Source organism: Macrotis lagotis, chromosome 3 (genome assembly GCF_037893015.1).
Source record: "Macrotis lagotis isolate mMagLag1 chromosome 3, bilby.v1.9.chrom.fasta, whole genome shotgun sequence".
NCBI classification, from domain to species: Eukaryota; Metazoa; Chordata; class Mammalia; order Peramelemorphia; family Peramelidae; genus Macrotis; species Macrotis lagotis.
Genome location: NC_133660.1, coordinates 17,242,119 through 17,263,582, shown reverse-complemented (window position 1 = coordinate 17,263,582; position 21,464 = coordinate 17,242,119). Strand labels below are relative to the sequence as shown.

General features: G+C 48.7%; 1 protein-coding gene across 3 annotated transcripts in view; it reads right to left on the bottom strand.

Moving 5' to 3' along the window:
- The window catches only part of ZDHHC2 (zDHHC palmitoyltransferase 2), a 51,948-nt gene extending 33,419 nt beyond the window's left edge, over positions 1-18,529 (bottom strand). Inside the window, exon 1 of one of the 3 annotated variants that reach the window (XM_074228182.1) lies at positions 18,425-18,529. The gene's annotated coding sequence lies outside the window, so the exon portion shown is untranslated. The remainder of the gene's footprint in view (positions 1-18,424) is intronic. The other 2 variants (XM_074228181.1, XM_074228180.1) reach the window with 2 other exon arrangements.
- Positions 18,530-21,464: the final 2,935 nt, after the last annotated feature.

The window sequence follows — 21,464 nt, the reverse complement described above, 5'->3', positions numbered from 1 at the left end:
GAGGTTGCAGAGAGCTGGCCTTGGCTTTGTGCCTCTCACTACGGCTATCAATTCCTTCAGTGCAGGGCCCTGGAAAGCATCTGCATTAATCCCCAGTCATCCCAGAATTCCTTCCACAACAGCCCCAGCAAGTGGTCATCCAGTTTTGCCCATGCCATCTCCAGTGATGGAGAATTCACCACCACTGGAGGGAGCTCATTCTACCTTTGGATAATCCTAAGCATTGGGAAGATTTTCCTGAAACAGCCAAAATTTGTCCTTCAGCAAGTCCCTCTCCTCTCTTGCTCCTGGTTCTGCTGAATAAATCCAATCCTAAATAGTAAAAATTTTACATAGTGCTAAGGCTTCACTAATAGGATCTCATCTTCCACCTGAAGGTCATGGATCTGATGCCTGGTCTCAATTTCCTCCCTTATTCTTTCCAATCCTCAGTTGGTAGTCTTCCCCACAGGGTTCTGCAAATGACAGCATGGGGGCCTTTCACATGTTAGGCCATTATTATTAAATGATTCATTTGATTCACCTAATATAGTATCAAAATGCAAAACAGAAAATTTCAATGCCAAAAATTGAAAAACTTTTGCACAAACACAATCAATGCCGTTACTATACAAAGGGAATCACCTGAATAAGAAAAAAAATATATCTTTGTATCTAATTTCTCAGACAGTGATTTGAGATCAAATATAACAAGTCATTTCCCCACTAGATAAACAATCAAGGGAATTGAACAGAAAGTTCTCTAAAGAAGGATCACAAATTATCAACAATTCTCTTCATGACTGTTGCTCTTGACTATTGGAATTCAAATCAAAATGATTCTGAGGGGTGGGGTCGAGAGATGGACTTAGCCAATGTTGGAGGGGCTACAGAAAAACACTGAACAGACATAAAGTTTAAAAATTTTTATTTATTTAAGGCAATGGGGTAAAATGACTTGCCCAAGGTCACACTACCAGGCAATTATTAAGTGTCTGAGACTGGATTTGAACTCAGGTCCTCCTGAATCCAGGGCCCATGCTCTATCCAGTGTCACCTATCTGCCCCCCAGACATACACTGTTGGTGGAACTGCAAATGAATTGACCCTTTCTGGAAAGCAATTTGAAATTGTATAGATAAAGGGATTAAAATGTCTGTCCTTTTCACCAAGATCTTTCTGCTAAGCAGATGACCCAAGGGGTCATTCTATAGCCCTCACAGCACTCTAAGTTATTATCACTATGTTACAGATGAAGAAATGGAGGCAACTAGAAGAAATTCTACCCCAAGTTAGTATCTGGGGTCATACTTGAACTCAGTTCTTCCTGATTTCAGACAAGGAAATTGTGGATATAAAGAAAGATCCCATACATCAAAGTATTCATAGCACACCCTTTTTGTGGCCACAAAGACCTGGGAACAAAGTGGCTGCCCATCCATTGGTGGAAGCCTAAGCCGGTGTGGGATACAAATTGCTTTTATAGCATCAAAACAGGAAGAAGAATTATGGGGACATGAAGACATAGAAGCAGAAGTAGAGGGGAGCAAGCAGAAACAAGAGAGTAATATAAAATTAAACAACAGCAGGTATTTATTAAGACCCTGTTCCATGGCAGGCCCTTTGTTAGGTAAAGGGGCCACAGAGGATGAAAGCTTCTACCAGGCCAGGGATATGGGCAGTGGTGGGATTCGGGAGGTTTGCACTGGTTTGGTAGAACCCATACTAAATATATGTTGGGTTTGTTGAACTGGTCGTTCATTTATTTGAATCCCACCACTGGTTATGAGGTATGTTGGGAGGATATGGGTGCAGAACACGAGGAATCTATAGCTGGCTGAACTTTTCTCCTGCCTTTGTTAGAAGGGATGGCTCACCAGATGGAGAGGGCAAAGGGATACGAAAGCAATCATTTAAAAAAGGAAAAACAAAAAAGGACCAGAGAAATAAAATTAGAGGCAGCTAGGGGCACAGTGGCTAGAGCTCTGGATCTGGAGTCAGGAAGACAGGTTCAAAATGACCTCAGGTATTTACTAGCTTTGTGATCCCTGGCAAGTTACATAAATTCTCTCTGCCTCAATTTCCCATCTGGAAAAATGGGGATAACAATAACAACCAGCTCACAGGGTTATTGTAAGTATAAAATGAGATCATGTTTGTAAAAATACTTTTCAGACCTTGAGGTGACTATAAATGCTGGCACCATTTTGATTAATTAAAATAAAATGATCCATTTTCAAATGCTTCACAAATGAGTTCCCTTCTAAACTGGGACTGCCTTTGGCTGTCTCCTCTCTCTACTTGGCTGGGAGACCAAGCGCGGTTGGCAGCAAATCTCAGCATCAGTGGGATGGCCAATTAGAGACCAGATGTCTCTGGCCGTGGCCAGAGCCACCGAAAATTTGCCGTGGGTCCTTGGAACCATGTGGTGACACAAGGGAACAAGTGCCCAGGATGCTTTTGCATGTTAGTTGGATCTCTGATCGTCTACAAGTTACCGTCCCATGAGGGATGTGCTTGTGGAGGAAGTAACCTCTCCCTGCCCTGACATTCTTCCCCTAAGTGAAGACAGATGGGGAAAGGAGGCAGCAGCCACTAGAAGGGAGGGAGGGAGGCTCAGCTGCTCTTTGGAGAGAACTGGCAGAACCACAGGACCGACGTGGGGGGTTTCTCCATGTGGTCACAGACCATGGGGAACAATTTCAAGGATGCTGTGGTCCTTGCTTGCCAGGGCTTGAGTTGGGCCTCTACCTGGAGGCCACCAGAAAGATGGTGACTGCCACTATGGTGGGCAGCTGGGCAGATGTCTGTCTCAGACTGTGAAGAGGAAGAGAGGGTCTGCAGAGCTCCTGGAACCCCACCCCCCCAAGTGGAGCCAGCCTAGACGAGGTGGTCCCTACAAGGACCTCGATCCTGGCCATGGCAGCTGGTGACCCTCCAGGGCAGGAAAGCTGATCCATTTCTCCTGAACGAAGGTTCTTGGTGGAGACATCAAATAGTTGGGCCTTTCCTCCTCCTTTGGCAGTTCTTGATTCTGCAGTTACTCATTTGTTTCTGTTCATTAGGTTAAATGAGTGGAGTCACAGCTAAAACAGATACTCTCCCATTCTGGGCCAAGTTACCACAATTAACCATCTGTGGGCTCAATGATGGAGGACGAGGACCCAAATAAGAGGAAAAGATGGTACCAACCACATAGGACTAAGCATCATGGCTCAGGAACAGGCTGCCCAAATACTCTCACCCAAGCCCAAGCCCTACCATTCAGGGGTACCTATGCCACTTAGCTGCAGAGAGAACTTGAGCAAGTGAGCTAACCCCCCACCCCATTCCAGGCCTCAGCTCCTAAGCCTGGAAAATGGACCTCACTAATATCTGAAGGCAGGGGGCTGAACTAAATGACCTCATGGGCTTTCAAGTCAGAAAAGTGGATCCCAATCTTGGCCCTAATGCTAGTTGACTTCCAGATGAGGGAATAGGGCTGCTGGGATCCCGCCCCACTCTGACTTCTGACCTGTCCAGTCTGAATCTCTTGATAACTGGGTGGTCTTAAGCCCCCTCCCTAGGCTCAGTCTGTCACACTACCATGTCTCCTGTTCCACTTGGATCAAGCTAGTATCTCTGGAGGACAAGAGTCCTTCTCCAAGGTTCTTGTAAGCCATAGACCCAACCAACCAGCACACACCCTAAGAAGTCTCAAGACTGGAGGGAGGGAGGTGTCCAGAAAAGATCTTCCCTGTGCCTCTGTCCACTAAGAGCCTTACATCTAGTATCCCCTGCTCTTAAGGAGGAATGGCTCAAGGCCTTTGAAACCTCCTTCTTTTCCTCCTCTGAAGGTAAGAATTTGTCTACCACTCTCCTCATAGGCTTAGCATTAGGTAAACACCAGCTATGATGATGCAAAAGAAATCATTTAAAATGAAAAACAAAAACCAAAAAAGGACTCTGAGTTCCCAGTGGACCACATGCTACTTCATTGCTGTCTGTCCCAAACACTAGCCCTTGAGCTGTGCCAGGTTTGACAGGACTCTGGAATGATCAGGACCGGGAAAGAGTCTCCTTCTGGATGCCGAAAGTCCCCCTCCCCCAAGTGGACTCTGGCAGCCAGATCATGTGCTGATTCCTAATAGCCCACAGCCCCACGTGGGTTTTCCCTCCTTTGGAAAGGGGAGGCATTAAACAGGGTGATTTGCCAGCTTGGTATCTCTGTTCTTCAATATCAGGAAGGACCTGGTTTAAACATATCAGACTCCAGGCAACAGAAATTCAGAAGGTTGCTTCTCCTCCCTGCATTGTCCTACTTGAACTGAGATGGGGTTCAAGACCCAGCCACATTTTCTCTCTGACTCCCATGACAAGACTGGCAAGTATTGATTGGTAGAGAAAATCCTTCTCCAAGACAAACGTAGTTAAAAAATCCAGCCAATCCTTTTTATGAAGCCCAAACTGAGCAAAAATAAAATATCAAGAATGAATTTCCACAGTGCCTCCTAAATATTTATGGATCAAAGGCCAAAGAAAAGAGTAGGGACTGGAAGGAGTAGAAGGTACCAGTCAGAGTCATTTCTGTCTGCTCCCTAGCTCCTTCCCAAGATGGGGATACAACAGCCTCTTGGGGGCAGGAATCCTGTTCCATAGAAGAGAATATGCATTTATAGAGCCCTTACTGTATGCCAACTGTGTGACCTTGGGCAAGTCACTTAACCCTGATTGCCTCGCATCCAGGACCATCTCCAGTCATCCTGATCCCTATCTGGCCACTGGACCCAGTTGGCTCTGAAGGAGAAAGTGAGGCTGGGGACTTAGCACCACTCCAATCCAATTCACATGCATGCCATGACATCATCTCCCTGATGTCATGGTCCTCTTAGAGAATGAAGGACAAACATCATCACTATATACTAGACAGTGAGAAGCACTTTAGAGAGATGATCTCATTTGGTCCTCACTATTAATAAGGGGAGGTGCTGTTATCTTCCTTTTACAGATGAAGAAACTGAGGCTTGCAGAGCCTGAGGGACCTGCCCATTGTCATGAGGCCCTCCTGACTACTGGGCCACCAAGCTGCCTGGTTAACCCACCTTTGTTAGCTCCAAATTTGAAATCTGAGTTCCAGGGGGAATGACTTTTTCTTCTCTCTCCTCACTTTAATGTCTTCATAAGATTTGAAATTAGATAAGACCTTAGAAGTCATTCAGGGGGGCAGCGAGATGGCACAGTGAAAAGACCACCAGCCCTGGAGTCAGGAGGACCTGAATTCAAATCTGGCTTCAGACACTTACGAGCTGTGAGATCCTGGGCAAGTCACCTATCTCCAGTTGTTTTCCCCCCAAAATAAAGTCGTACGAATTTTCCATGTGAAGGTTAATCTGCTAGCTGGTATTTGAAAGAGAATTTGAATTCAAGTCTCCCTGATTTCCCAGTGCCCGGCTCACAATAATACTGATTTTTAATTACAGGCAGCTTTGAGTCACAGCAGAAAGAATGAATGTAGTAATAAAATATAACTTATGATGGCAGTAACAAAATGTCTTCTGGTACCATTTAGCCAGGAAAAGCTTGACTCCCTGTTCAGATTCTGCAGGCAGGTCTCATGATTTTGCATTCTCCATTACACTAATGTTTATAAGGAGATGTCGCCCGCCATATTCAGAGAAACTTACAGCGGCTCTCTCCTCTCCATCCTATCAAGGTGGGACATGCTATAGAAAACAGTAAGAGCTGCTACTCCTTTCCATATTTTTTTTTAGGTTTTTTGCACAGCAATGGGGTTAAGTGACTTGCCCAAGGTCACACAGCTAGGCAATTATTAGTGTCTGAGGCAGGATTTGAACTCAGGTCCTCCTGACACCAGGGCCGGTGCTCTATACACCGTGCCACCTAGCTGCCCTCCTTTCCCATATTTTCATCCAGTTTGTGGAGAAGGACTTTACAAGGTAAGGAAGTTGGCCCCCGGCCAGCATGGACATTGTCCTCTCTGTTACTTTTGTGGGGAGAATAGGACCGCTCATGAATTTTTTTGACATTTCTTTTCTTTCCTGCTCTCAGATATATTCAAAATTCATTCTTTATATAAATGCTTTCAAAACTGTGTCGCTGCCGGCATAGATTTTTGCCCTCTGGGTTCTCTAGACCCATTTCTACTTCCTCATCTGGTTAACTGGGAAACAGAAAAGTTGGAGTCCAGAGGGGAAGGTTTTATTTTCAACCATGAAAAGTTTGTTATAGAAATGCTGGCTGATCTATTCACTCTGCTATTTGCTGCCCCTCCAGGCCTCTCTATAAGTGACCTTGGGGTGATTTGGCTTTCGTGGGTCTCATGCCAGTCTCCCTGCAGGCTGGTTCTCCCTTCACTGCTTTGTGAGGCAATGCAGGGGATGCAGGATCTTCTCTCTCCCTCTTCTTGAAAGCTTTTCAAGGTTAGTCTGGAGCTGCCCTTGGCTGCAAGATCTCTCCACCCAGCAATACCAGGAGTTGGCTTCTGCACTTTTGCAGCCTCCTGGGGTGACTGCCCTAGAAAAGTTCAATGTTTAATCGGACATGATGACTGTCCATGTTAGGGTCCTTTTTGTTATCCATTTCCCATTTTAGGGGTAACCAAAAATTCTTTGAATAAGTCAAGATGGTATTGTTTTAGCTTCATATAATGTCTTCCTCTGTTACCTTTAATTTAGAAAAAAAACTCGCTATCTTATTATGTAATTTTGCTATCTCTTATACTTTTTGTTTCTTCCTTAAGGATAGGATTTCTCTCTAGTCACATTCAACTTAGATCAATATTTACCATGGAAACAATGTGAAGACTAACAGACTGGGGCCCTGGAGTCAGGAGTCCCTGAATTCAAATCTGGCCTCAGGCGCTTAATAATTACCTAGCTGTGTGGCCTTGGGCAAGTCACTTAACCCCATTGCCTAGCAAAAACTAAAAAAACAAACAAACCCCCAAACCAAAAACAAACAAAACCTAACAGACTGTCTTCTGTGGAGGGTGTGGGGAGGGAAGCAAGATTAGGGGGAAAACTGTAAAACTCAAAATAAAATCTTTCTTTAAAAAAAATAACATGGGCGGCTAGGTGGCGTAGTGGATAGAGCACTAGCCTTGGAGTCAGGAGTACCTGGGTTCAAATCCGGTCTCAGACCCCCCATTTGCCTTGCAAAAAAGAAAACCCCTAAAAAAATAACATCTTCCTCTTAACACTTACTCTTTCTTTGAACTTATTTTTGACATTGGTCTAAAGAGTTGATGGTTGACTATGCAGATAATTGTTTAGAAAATAGCATCAACCTTGAAAACATTTTTTTTTTTAGGTTTTTGTGATGCAGTGGGGTTAAGTGGCTTGCCCAAGGTCACATAGCTAAGTAATTATTAAGTGTCTGAGGCCGGATTTGAACCCAGGTGCTCCTGACCCCAGGGCCAGTGCTCTATCCACTATGCCACCTAGCCTCCCTCGCCACCTTGAAAACATTTATAATACATTTTTATATGTGATATACTTCACTGTTCACTGGGTCCAGCAATTTCTAACTCTTTCCTTCTTTCCCTCCCCCTTTTGCAAGGCAATGGGGTTAAGTGGCTTGCCCAAGGCCACACAGCTAGGTGTCTGAGGCCAAATTTGAACTCAGGTACTCCTGACTCCAGGAAGATGCTCTATCCCACTGTGCCATCTAGTTGCCTCACCCCACCCCCCAACTCTTTTCTTAGAGTATTCATGATGTGCAGGTATGAGGCTTCTTAATTGGAGAAAATCCTTTGAGATCTAATTTCTTAATCCGAATCTATATTTTCCAATGTAATTTAAAAAATTATCTTCCCCTCGATCCACTTTTGTCCTGAAGTCACCAATTAGGGAAGTTAGGTGGCACAGTGCATAGGACACTTTCAGGTCTGAAAGACCTGCGTTCAAATCTGTCCTCAGATTCTTACTAGTGGTGTAACCCTAGGCAAGTCACTTCACACTGTTTGCCTCATATTCCTCATCTGTAAACTGAGCTGGAGAAGGAAATGGTCAATCATTCCAGTATCTTTGTTAAGAAAATCCCAAGTGGGGTTGCAGAGTCTGAAATGACTGATCCATGCCAACCAAGTATTAATTTATATACTGAGCTACTTTGGAGAGTCTTATCAAAGTCTCTCTAGACTATTTCCACCTCCTCATTTTCTGCATGAGATGATAGCAATGTGATCCTCAGGGTCATGTTGGCCCACTGCAAGGTCAGTTGGCCAAGAGTCCCATGTTATGATGTCAAAACAAGCCAATCAGCTTTTATTAAACACCTACTTATGTGTGGGGCCTTTGGTAAGTACTGAGAATATACATTGAACCAAAAGGAGAGAGCCCCTCCCCTCTAGGAGCTTACATTCTAACAGGGAAAAAACCCCACAAAAAAAGGAGATTGAAATGCAGGTTGGGGAGAGTGAAGAGTGAAGCAGAGGATAGGGAGGAATGAAGATGGTCCCAGGGAGCTTTGTTCACCCAGTCATGCCAGGATGACCACTCTAGATTGACCTCTCAGAGGAGTGATGCTGGGCTGTTCCTCCACAGAGGGGCTCCTTCACTAAGGCTTCCGATCACGGCGATGGCACAAGGGTATGCTTACTTTGTACATTACTTGCCCAGGATCTCCCATGGAGAGTCCCAGATGACTGGCTGGTGGATCCTTTCCTACTCCTCAGCCATTATCCCATTACAGGGATAATAAAATCATCAATTTAGAGTTGGAAGGGCCTTTAGAGGCCATTTGACAAATGAGGAAACTGAGGCACAGAGCTTTGAAGTAGCTTTTCCACCGTCACCCAGAAACAGTCATGCCTGCAGGCGCCCAGGACCACCCCACACCACCGGAACGCCAAGATGGAATGCTGCACACCAGAAGGATACTGTCTTCCCGTCACTAGAAACCTTTACACATTCAAGTCAATCTTTGCATCATACTTGCAGTGATGAGCACCTGGTGCATGCTGAATTGTGTCCTCAGTCTTCTTCATTGAGCTTATATTCTGTCACTAATGAAAATTTCCATCCTCTGAGGGCACCCATCGCATTGAATAACTAAGGAAACGCCATAATCATTGCTGAAGGACACATACATTATTACTGTGAAGAGCACTGCACTCTACAATGAATGTCCCACGTGATGGATCCCTGCTTTGAAGGAGCCCCAACCACCCAAAGGCCTTTCCGCATCTGCAGACTCGCCCAGCCTCCTCACTCTTGCTGCAGCTGCTGCGCCTTGGTCTCCCTCAATAGCATCAGCTATGATTATTCCTAAGGAGTATCTTGAATCTCAAAGAGAAGAGAAAGAAGGGAGGCATTGCAGGAGGAGGGTGTGGCATCAGCATCAGAGGCAGCCACAGACAGTTCATTCATCACCAGCTTCCCAGCATGCCACACTGGGATGTGATTCAGATGGCATTCCCCTAGATCATCTCCCTGGTCCCCTTGAGTTCTACGATCTGTTCTGTGATTTCAGAGAAGGAAACAGCTGAAGGCTTCTATCACAAAGGACTAGAAGAAAATCTGAGGCCAATGACCTCAAAGAATCGGGTAAAGGATTGAATAAGTGCAGTATCCTCTGGGTAAGAAAGAAAAAAAGCAGTTAGCTGGCACAGAGGATGGGGCACTGGATCTCTAATCAGGACAACCTGAGTTCAAATCCAGTCTTAGCCATTTACTATCAGTGTGACCTTGAGCAAATCATTTAAGCCTGTTTGCCTCAGTTTCCTTATCTGTCAAATGAGCCAGAGAAGCAAATGGCAAACCACTCCAGAATCTTTGCCAAGAAAACCTCAAATAATGGTCCCCAAGAAAAAAGATACAACTAAAATACCTGAACAACAGCAACAACTGGATAAGAAAATGGGAAATAAGAATTATATTTCCTAATGCTTCCATAAAAACAGTTTAACATACCAACACTGGAAGGGGATAAGGATTGGAAAGTTTGACTCACTTATTAGGAGCTCTTATTCTTGGTTGATAAATTGGGGATTTAATGATTCTCTTGCACCCTGAAGTCATGACCCTGAAGAAGTTTTAGCAAAAGGCAAGTAATAAAAACCCTGGAACATAGATGGAAGCATCTTGGGGTATAGGCTAGGAGTAGAGCTTAGAGCACTGGACCTTGAGTTGGTAGGGCTTGGGTCCAAATCTTGCTTCGGACACTTACTAACTAACCATGGATAAGTTCCTTCTCCTCTTTCAAGGTCAGTATTCTCATCTATAGTAATTGCACCTTTCTCTAAGGGTTGTTGTGCGGGTCCAATGAGATGGATTGCCTGTAAAGAGCTTTGCAATCCTTCAAGCATGCTACAAAGGTTTGCTATCATCACTAACTCTAGCCTGTGTGCCAAGGATACAAGCACCAGAGGTCTCCTGAGCTCCCCTGGTTTTCTGCCACCACTTGGCACAATTGCAGTTGATTAAATATCCATCCACTCTTTCTTAGCTGCCCATTGTCAAGTAGGAATGTCTATTCTTTAGTGATTCATAATTGGCTTCTCAGGAGGCCCCAAGGATCCAAAATTCACTCTTTGCCATCCTAGGGAAGAGCTGGCCAATAGAAGACCAATGATACGCTCTCCTGTGATCCTTCCTTCTCTGTAACCTTCTCCTTTCCTCTCCCTGGCTCTTCCAGACCTCCCCAGGGACTGCCATCTTCCAATGACAGCCAGGATCATCATCTTGGACAGTTCCATTCCTCACATGGCCAAGTCTTGTCGGTCCCATCTTCATTCCCAGTGTCTCCTCTCCAGGCTCTTCTCTTCATTCCCACAGTCCTCATTCTAGGCCAGGTCTCCCTGCCTCCAGGCTCTCTCCTCCACAATCCATTCCCCCCACAGCAGCTGAGGTTATCTTCCTAAAGTCTGGGTCTTACTCAGTAACCTCCAGGGCAGACTCTTCTCTTGGTCTCCCCCAAAGATGTATCAGGGCTTTGAATAGGACTGCTCTCTGCCCCTTCCTGTACCTGAGTCTTTGTCATAGAGTGTCCCCAAAGCCTGAAAAACACTCCCTCTTCACCTCCACCTCTTGCAAGCTCTGGAGCCCTTAGGGCCAAGTTCAAGTGCCTCTGGTCATCAGAACCCTCCCTTCAACAGCAACAAAGAAATCACTGATTCCTTGTTTGTATTTCCCTTTAGGAATTCCTCCCAGTTTCTCTCCAGTTCCTAGAAGGGAGTCAATGCTAATCACTCATATAATACCTTAAGATTTTCAAATCCTTCTAAAAAGATCTCATTTAAACCTCACCATAATCCGGGGTGTGTGTGTGGGGGGGGGTAGGGGCCATGACAATTCCCATTTTATGGTTGAAGTAACTGAGGAATGTCGAAGTGAAATGATTTGCCCAGTATCACTCCCTAGCAAATGTTTGGGGTAGGATTTGAACTCAGGTCTCCTGATTCCAGGTCCAGTACTCTAGCCACTAAACATTTATTAACAAATATTATTTATTAAGTGATTATTAACTAATTCAAAGTTTTCGTTAGAAGGGTAAATACCGAAGTTGATACCTAAATGCTCTGGCAGCATAATGAGAAGACAGGACTCATTAAAAAAGCTTGAAGGCAAAAGGAGAAGGAGACAGTAGAGGGTGAGATGCAGAGATAGTGTCAAGGAAGCCATGAATGTGAACCAGGACAGACTTTAAGAAGCAGTGGAGAATAGAGGGTCTGGGGTGCTATGGTCCATGGGGTCACCAAGAGGAAGACATGACTGAAGGACTGACTGAATAAAACACTGATTATGGGGATTCAAAAATAAAGGAGGAAAAGTTCCTGCCTCTCAAACCTTTACCTTCTTTTAGAGGGAACAACAAGTATATCTATGAACATAACAAAATAAACACAAGACAAATGGTAGTTAGGGAAGGTTCCAGCAGAGGAGGAAACCAGGGGAGGCTTCATTTAGGAGGAGAGCTTTGAAGAGACAACAGTGAGGAGGGGAGGAATTTCAAGCATGAGGCCTAGACAGAAAAAAGGCATGGAGATGGGAGATGGAGAAGCCTTATGAGGAAAGGCAAGAAAGCTTGCTTGACTGAACATTGAAAATGGGAATATTGGAAGGCGATCTAAAAAGAAGAGACCCTGGGATGCTGTATTGGATCCTGGAGGCAACAGGGAGTCACTGGAGTTCACTTAGTGGCAAAGTGACATGATCAAACCTGCCTTTTGGGAGAATCTCTTTGGCATTGAGTTGAGGATGGATCAGAGGGAGAGATTTAAGGCAGGGAGATCAAAGGAGACTCCCACAGGCTCCAAGTGATGGATGACAATGTCCTGGCCCAGGGGAGGACCCAACGTGGAGAAGGAGAGATGGAAAAGACAAGGTTTAGGGTTTCATTGGATGGGGCAGGGTGGAGAGGGAGGGGGAGCGATGAGTCCAAGATGGTTCTCAACAATGCTGTCCCTATAAGATGACTCTTTAAAGGCTAGCTATGATGGCCATGATGGCACCCTTGACAGAAGTATTCCCTCAGCAAAGACTGCTTCATTTTGGCCACTGTCCAACCCTTGGGTAGACACAGATACCAGGGCGTCTCATAAGGTTGGGGACAGATTCAAACTAACAGATAGAACCCGTACTTAGTCTTTTGGGACAACCCTCAGACAAATGGCTGCCAATGGAATCCACAAGCCTCCCAGCTGACAGGACCTTTCTAAAACTCACACACTAAAGTGTGCCATATCATCACAGACAATAACTCCTCCAAAGGGTACCCAGTGCAGCAATAGTGCCTGCCTGAAGAAATGCCCATGAAAGTAGACCATCGAAGCTGTTAAAGATAGAAACTCGCAGAAAGGAGAAATGCCACGGCAGTTTCCAAGGAAACCAGTGAACCCCTGCTGTGGAGCCTGGGCATAATCCTCAGTGGCACAGAGTACCCCCTGTGCAGGACACTTTGCAGGTGGTGGGCACAGAGGGAGTCCTGCTGGGCATGTTGGCTATATTTGGCCATACCTCCTGAATGCCCAGAGGTGGGCCAGGCTTGCTTCTCAAGGTTGCATGGCTAGCCTCCTCTCCATCTCTACAGAGATCCAGCTGGTACCCACACAAGATGCGGCAACCCCCAACTCTGAGTTTCTTCCTCCAAGCCTGGCTATGTTCTCTCTCCTCCCTCTGACTTCCAGCTTCACTGGCTTCCTTCCAGATTCAGCTAATGGCCCTTCCTTCCTCTCCCTGTCCACATTGGACAATCTCTCCCATTGATCTGTTAGCTTTCAGGGAAGGGGCTGGTCTGCCTTGCTTCCTATCCTCAGAGCTTAGTTGATTGATGGATTTGTTGGAACAGATATCTGTGATCAATGAGGCTAAGCCCTTCATTTTGTAGCTAGAGAGTAAGGGATTCCAGGGTCCCCCAAGGCACATCTCCTGAGTTAGCACACCTTCTGGGCTCATCTAACCCCTGAGATCAATGCACACACTCAGTCTATCACCTAGCATGGATCACCAGCCTCCTATGTGTGAGGCACCGTATCAAGCATCACAGAGCCCCAAAGAGAGGCAAAAAGCCCAGTTCCTGCCTACAAGGAGCTCATGGACAAGTAAATACCATGACCAACACACAGATACAGTGAGTGCATCCAAGATACACGCAGATGGCTCCAACTGGGAGTCCTAGAATCACTGCAGATTCACCGTCACCACCAGCTTCCTCAGCATCCTCATCCTCAGCAGCATTTGCCTGTGCTTACTTTCAGGTTTATGAAGAACCTGTACCATGCTATTTCCTTGGATTGATCCACCCCAAACCAAAGACATGCTATTGTTCTCCACCTGCCTCTCCTCTCAGCTTCCCTATTTCCATTCTCATATCTCCTCCACAGAGCTGCCAAAATGATCTTTCTAGTAACTAGATCTGGGCCAGAGAACTGGTTACCTGCTTCTTATATTCCTCCCTTGTTTGTACTTGATTTAAGCGTCCATAGGAGGGGTGGCTAGGTGGCACAGTGGATAGAGCACTGGCTTTGGAGTCAGGAGGACCTGAGTTTAAATCCGACCTCTAGACACTTCATAATGACCTAGCAGTGTGGCCTTGGGCAAGCCACTTAACCCCATTTGCCTTGCAAAAACCTAAAACAAAACAAAACCAAAAAATAAAAGAGCCAATAGGAGCCAGGGGAGTTTGTAGAGCAGGAGAGTAACTCATCATCAGGAACAACCCTTTGGTGGCTATGAAGAGGATGATTCCCCAGTGATGGGAAATCCATTTCTTGAAGCTGTTCATTCTACAATGGCATAGTTCTAACACTAGGAAGTTTTTCTTATATTCCAGAAACATCTTCCATTCTGCCATCCCTACCCACTGCTTCTAGTTCTGACCTGGGAAGCTGAGCAGAGCCAGTCTTTCCTCTTGCACTCCAGGACCCCTCCAGTCTTAGAATAAGGAACTACCTCCTTCTCTTACCATTTAAAGCACATCAAGACTAGGTCCTCTGAACCTTTTTTTTGGTGCCAGGAGCTCCTGTAGCAGGCATCTGGGGAATACTGTGGACCTCTTCTTAAAAGCATATTGTATTGCCTACATTCAAAATGGAAGGCAATGCTCAATGGCAGTTAGAGGTTAGTGAGATCATAGACCTTCTGAACTCTATCACCCTAGGTGAAGCACTCATGATCTACACTTCCACCCATTAGAATATCTGTCCCCTGAAAGGATTGCATCTCTTCTTCTCCACCTCACCAGTGTCCTCATAGGGACTTGCTACACTGCTATAGCATGGTTCTCAGAAGTCCCTGAAATTGTCTGGTCCACTGTCAAAAAATGCTTATAATATAGCCTTCATATTTTAAAAAATGAGGCAACTGACACTATATCAATTTGGCTACAAATGGAGGAAAAACAAAATGCCTGAAAGTTATTTGGATCTATGTTCAGACTATACAGTTAACAAGCCATGCATACCCTCTGACTCAGTTATGGCAAAGTAAGACAAAATACATTAAAGAGGTCAAAGAAAAAGAAAGAGGACATGTGGATTAAAAAAAATGACATCTAGAATAGCTTATTCTATAGTCACTAAGAATTGGAAACTAAAATGTTGCCCTCTCACTGGTGACTGGCTAAACAAATGGTAGCTTGGTAGCTAATGAATGACATGGAATATTCTTATACCATAAAAAGTGTTGAGATGGATCATTTTAGAAAACTGAGAAGAGTTCTCTGAACTGATACAGAGTGAAGTGAACAGAATTTGGCAAACAATGTATACCATTGCCTACAACATTGTAGAGAAAAACCACTTTGAAAGACATGAGAGCTCTAATTAATGCCACAAAAAACACAAGAACAAAGAATGAAGAGGAAACATGCCATTCCCCTCCTTGCTCTCCAAAATTCAGAAGGCAAGGTACATTTTCAAATATATCTAATGGGAAGATTTGTTCTGCTAGATTATATGATTTACACTGAGGGACTGAAAATCGATTTGCTTAATTTCAGGGGAAGGGGTTTGATGGGATAGGGATAGAGTAATAAAACATACTTGTTACCTAAACATTTTTGAAGGAATTTTTTTTTAATTGAGTAACTTGAAGATCCTGAAGAGGTTAGGCTAACTCTAGATAGAGTGATGGGATGAAGAATGCTAGGATTTCCATATCTAGGAAGGTTTCGGCCTGTAAAAAATGTAACTTACTCTGAGCCCTGTCCAACGGCTAGGCACAATTCTGTCTTTATGCTCTGCAGCATCAAATCCCTCCACAGGCTTCCCGCATTTATCTCAATACCACACTGAGTTCTACAGCCTCTACATTTCAGGCTAAAGAATGAACTCAAAACCATCACACAATTGGTAGGACAGTTTGTTGTGGTAGGGAAGATAAGACAGGAGAAAAGATTAGAAGCCAGGTCAGTCCCATGCCCACTGGGTATGGGGGGAGAAGTACAGTAGTGGAAAGAAGGAACACAGAAGCCACAATCAAAAAGCTAAGGAGACCACCAACTCAAAACTAGCATTTTCCAACCAAGCCTTGCCTAAGAATCTCCCAGGCAGGGGGAGGAAGGATCAGTGGAATCTGGGCCAAAGACCAGGTCCAAATTGGGAGAACAGGAGTCTGGGGTCTGAATAGGACAGGGGAGAATCTAAAGTCCCCTCCAAGCTGAAGTTTTTAGATTGCCCATCTGGAGCCTGGGAAGAAACACTGCATGTCAGTCTATGTCTGCTAGGGCTTTCAGAGAACTGTCAACTAATTCCCATAGGAGTCATAGGATGTGAAGCCCAAGAAATCATCTGCCTCAGGACACTTTTACCATCATGGCATCCTGAGCCCTTTGGAAAAACTGGTGAAGCCTTCTCAGAATCAGCTTTTTCATCTGCCATAAACAAATAAAAAGCATTACAAAGGAAACCAATGATAATGAAATAAGGGGGGCAATTTTCCTTCTCCAAGTTCACAGGCCCCCTGAAATCTAGCCATTGACTCCAAGGAACATCAGTTGATTTAGATCAGGGTCTTCATTTTTCTGTTGGGGAAACTGAGACCTAGAGTGCAAAGTGATCAGCCCAAGGTCCCAAAGGTGGGAGAACCAGGCTGGAATCCCAGTTCCTCTGGCTCCTGGGTCTAGTTCTTTTCCATTTCACCAAGCTGGCTCTCCTTTTAATGGAGATTATGGCAAATGTCAACAACAGCATTGGCTTCCCAGCCTCCAGTCTCTCCTCCCATGTACTCAGTTCTCCACTTGACTGCCCAAGTGATTTTCTGAAGCCCAGCTCTGACCGGGTCACACTCCCCTCCCCTCCCTTTCTTTTCAGTGGAGGGAAAAGGCTTTGGAAATCTCCTGGACTTTGCTTTTCCTCACGGTTAGGAGGCCCTGGCCCTTCCAAGAGACCTCTAGTCTACTGAACAGCATCCCCTTCCCTCACATCCAATTCCCATGCTTGTCATGGCCTCACCTCCCTGATCTCCCTGATCTCCAGAATGAAAGACCAGAAAACCAAAACAGTACACGAGAGTCACCTACTATACTGAAAAAAGCAAGACATCAAAAGGTAGCCAGTAGACAGATCTGAGGCCTGCGATCATTCCTTGTCGTGTCTTCCATGATGCACGGACAGACAGGACCCGCCACTGTGGAACCAGGAGAAGCGAGCCCCTCCCTCCCTTCTGGGCTGCCTGCCTCCACAGGAAGCTGGGGAGACGCTGGCCAGCCTGCCCCAGGCTAAGCTGCTTAGGCTAATGCTCAGGAGAAAAGTAACAGACAGAAGGTTTTCTAATCACAGCCTCCCTCGGGCTCAGCAGAGGCCAGAGAGCCGGGAGAGCCGCTGCCCCCAGGGCCACCATGGCCCACTGAAGCTCAGGGGAGATTCTCTGTGCTTAGGGGTGGTGGCCCGAGTTGGAGGGGCAGCCGGGCATTCCAGAGGACTTGGCCCCAGCTTCCTGGACGGAGCCAGGGCTCCCCGCCCCGGCCAGAGGCTGAGGCCCCCTTACTCCGGGGCGGCCGAAGACATGCGTCCCAGCTCTTCCCCATTCTGCAGTGTGGGCAGCTCTCCTCGGTGCTGGCGGAGTTAAAAGGATCTCTGGCTGCCCAGCCCCTTCTCTCTGGGCCCCCCCTGCAGCTCACTGGACTAGGATCCTCAGGGCCCCTGCCTGGCCCCCAGAGTAGACCCCATCCTCCTGAGGGCCCCCATTCTCTCTCCTCCTCTCTTCCCGAATGCGCCCCCCTCCCCCCCCACTTGCAGTAAAACCAGTTTTGCCTGTTGGCTGGGCCTCAGGGTTTGCCTGGAGGGGTCTGTGCCCCCTCCCGCGCGCCCGCGCCCTGGCACTGTGGACGAGTGGGGGGCCAAGCCCGCTGCCCAGAGGACGCGTTGGGCCGGGCGGCGCCCCGGTTCCTCCCCACCCCAAGTTCCTGGACGCCGTTCCAGCGGCTCACGGCCCCCCGCGCTCCCCGCTCCTCCAAGCTGACTTGTCTCCGCACCCCGCGTCGGTGCGGGTCCCGGGAGAGGAGGGCGCGGCCGGGGGGAGCGGCGGCCCGGGACTGCGGGGGGCTGTCTGGGGGCATCCGGGGCTGTGACGCAGGAAAGGCCACGCCGGGCGGCCGGCCACTGACCCACGGGGGGGGGGGCAGGGAGGGCGGGGACAGAAGGGGCGAGGGGGGGGCCGGCATCCGAGGGGCTCGCGGACCGAGCGGTCAGGGGTCCGGGGGGGCCTGGGGGGCTGGCTGGTGCCGCGTGGGGCGGGTCCGAGCGCTCCCGGACGGGGCGCTGGGTCTGCGATCGGGGGATGGGGTGGGGAAGGGATGGGGGTCCCTTGGGCAGCGCGGGCCGAGCCGCGGCCACGCAAAGTGAAGCAGGGCTGGGGCGGGGGGGAGTGGGGCACGGGCAAGGGCGGAGGCCCCCACCCGTCACTCGCGGGGCCCGGGAGGGGCGGGGCCCCGGAGCCGCGCGTGGCTGGCCGCGAGGGCGAGGGGTGGCCGGGGTGGCCGGGCCCGCCGGGGGAGGGGGACTGACCCACGCAGAGCTGTCCGGCGTAGGCGTAGTAGGACCAGCCGAGCAGGAGGCCGATGAAGAGCACGGGCACCCAGTAGAGCGCGCGCCGCCAGCGCCGGCCTCGGGCCCCGGGCCGCCCCCGGCCGCGCCCCGGGCCCCGCTCCGAGCCCCGGCCCGCGCCCGCGGGCGCCATCGCCGCAGCCCGGCCCGGCCCCAGCCGCCGCCTCCGCGCTCCCGCCCGGCGCGCGCGCCCACGCCCACGGCCACGGCCACGGCCGCCCCGGAGGGAGGGCGGGGCTCCGGGCCCGGGGGAGGAGCCGGAGCAAGGCACCGCCCCCGCCCCGGCCGCCCTCCTCCCCCTGGGGGACCCGCCGCACCCCCCACAAGTCCAATCTCCGGGCCGCCCCTCCCTGTGCGCCGCCTCTCCGAGCCTCCCGCCCGGGGGCCGCCGCCCGCTTGTCCCCGGCCACCCCACGGCCCCCCGGTACTCGCGTGGCCAAAGAGCTGCGCCCTCCCGGATCCGGGCCCCCAGGCTCGCCCGCCTGGCTCCACGCGGCCGGTCTTCTCTCTGCTCCTCCGTCTCCTCCCCAACAGCTGCCCGGGGTCCGACAGCCGCCTCCTCCCTCCCGCCTCCTAGTTTCCCGGACCAGGAGCCTCGGAACCGCTGCTCCAAAGAACCGCCCCCCCCCCCCCGCTCCCCTTTCTGTCTTTCTGACTTTGTCCCCCCACCCCGAGTCTCTATCTTTCTCGCTGTCTCTTCATCTCTCTCTCCTCTGTCTCTCTGTCTCTGTCTCTGTCTCTCTGTCTGTCTCTCTCGCTGACTCTCCATCTCCATCTCTGTCTCTGTCTCTGTCTCTGTCTCTCTGTCTGTCTCTCTCGCTGACTCTCCATCTCCATCTCTGTCTCTGTCTCCGTCTCCATCTCTCTGTCTCTGTCTCTCGCTGACTCTCCATCTCTGTCTCCGTCTCTCTGTCTCTGTCTCTCGCTGACTCTCCATCTCATCTCTGTCTCTCTGTCTCTGTCTCTGTCTCTCTGTCTGTCTCTCTCGCTGACTCTCCATCTCCATCTCTGTCTCTGTCTCCGTCTCCATCTCTCTGTCTCTGTCTCTCTCGTTGACTCTCCATCTCCATCTCTGTCTCTGTCTCCGTCTCCGTCTCTCTGTCTCTGTCTCTCTCGCTGACTCTCCATCTCCATCTCTGTCTCTGTCTCTGTCTCTCTGTCTCTGTCTCTCGCTGACTCTCCATCTCTGTCTCCGTCTCTCTGTCTCTGTCTCTCGCTGACTCTCCATCTCATCTCTGTCTCTCTGTCTCTGTCTCTGTCTCTCTGTCTGTCTCTCTCGCTGACTCTCCATCTCCATCTCTGTCTCTGTCTCCGTCTCCATCTCTCTGTCTCTGTCTCTCTCGTTGACTCTCCATCTCCATCTCTGTCTCTGTCTCCGTCTTTCTGTCTCTGTCTCTCTCGCTGACTCTCCATCTCCATCTCTGTCTCTGTCTCTCTCTCTGTCTCTCTCGCTGACTCTCCATCTCCATCTCTGTCTCTGTCTCCGTCTCTCTGTCTCTGTCTCTCTCGCTGACTCTCCATCTCCATCTCTGTCTCTGTCTCTCTCTCTGTCTCTCTCGCTGACTCTCCATCTCCATCTCTGTCTCTGTCTCTCTGTCTCTGTCTCTCTCGCTGACTCTCCATCTCTCTCCGTCTCTCTGTCTCTGTCTCTCTCGCTGACTCTCCATCTCCATCTCTGTCTCCGTCTCTCTGTCTCTGTCTCTCTGTCTCTGTCTCTGTCTCTCTGTCTCTGTCTCTCTCGCTGACTCTCCATCTCTGTCTCTGTCTTTCTGTCTCTGTCTCTCTCGTTGACTCTCCATCTCTGTCTCTCTGTCTCTGTCTCTCTCGCTGACTCTTCATCTCTGTCTCCGTCTCTCTCGCTGACTCTCCATCTCCATCTCTGTCTCTGTCTCTCCATCTCTGTCTCCGTCTCTCTGTCTCTGTCTCTCTCGTTGACTCTCCATCTCTGTCTCTGTCTCTCTCTCTGTCTCTCTCGCTGACTCTCCATCTCTGTCTCCGTCTCTCTGTCTCTGTCTCTGTCTCTCCATCTCTGTCTCCGTCTCTCTGTCTCTGTCTCTCTCTCTGACTCTCCATCTCCATCTCTGTCTCTCTGTCTCTGTCTCCGTCTCCATCTCTCTGTCTCTGTCTCTCTCGCTGACTCTCCATCTCCGTCTCCGTCTCTCTGTCTCTGTCTCTCTCGTTGACTCTCCATCTCTGTCTCTGTCTCTCTGTCTCTGTCTCCGTCTCCGTCTCTCTGTCTCTGTCTCTCTCGCTGACTCTCCATCTCCATCTCTGTCTCTGTCTCTGTCTCTGTCTCTCTCACCCTCCCCTATAACTTGCCTGCATCTGGTTCCCCCCCAAAGCTCTGTGCCCCTTGAGGGCGGCCTTCTCTTTCCACTGTATACAATGCCCAGTTCCTGGCACAGAGCAGGCTCTGAACCCATGTTTTCTGACTGAATTAAACCTAGATCTCGATTTTCATTGATATCTAGATCTAGATCATCTATTGTTCTCTTCCCTTCAGTCCCCCCACCGAGGCAGCCAGATGGCTCAGTGGGGACAGGGTTGGGCCTGGAGCCCTGAGTTCACATCCAGCCTCAGGGACTTACCCCATGTGAGACCCGGGGCAAGTCACTTAACCTCAGCTTGCCTTAGGCCGCGGAGAAAGGGACTGACAAACCAATCCAGAATCTTTGCCAAGAAAACCTCATATACACTATGGACAATCCCTGGAGTCAGGAAGGACAATGCCAATCCTCCAGCATGTGCCTACCTCTCCCCAACTAAGAGAGCCACTCTGACAGAGATGAATAAGTAAGCAGAAAGCCAGACTTCGGTCAGCAAAACCAACCAACCCGATAGAGGTAGGAGATCCATGCAGTGATCCACCCTTTTAGTCCCCTAATCGAACAAAGAAGAGAAGGAGGCACACTTTGTTGTCTTTTCATCAAGATCAAGCTCGCTCATTATGAGTGCTTTAACAACACACTGGATCTGTTCAGAAGGATTACCCCAAGCTTCT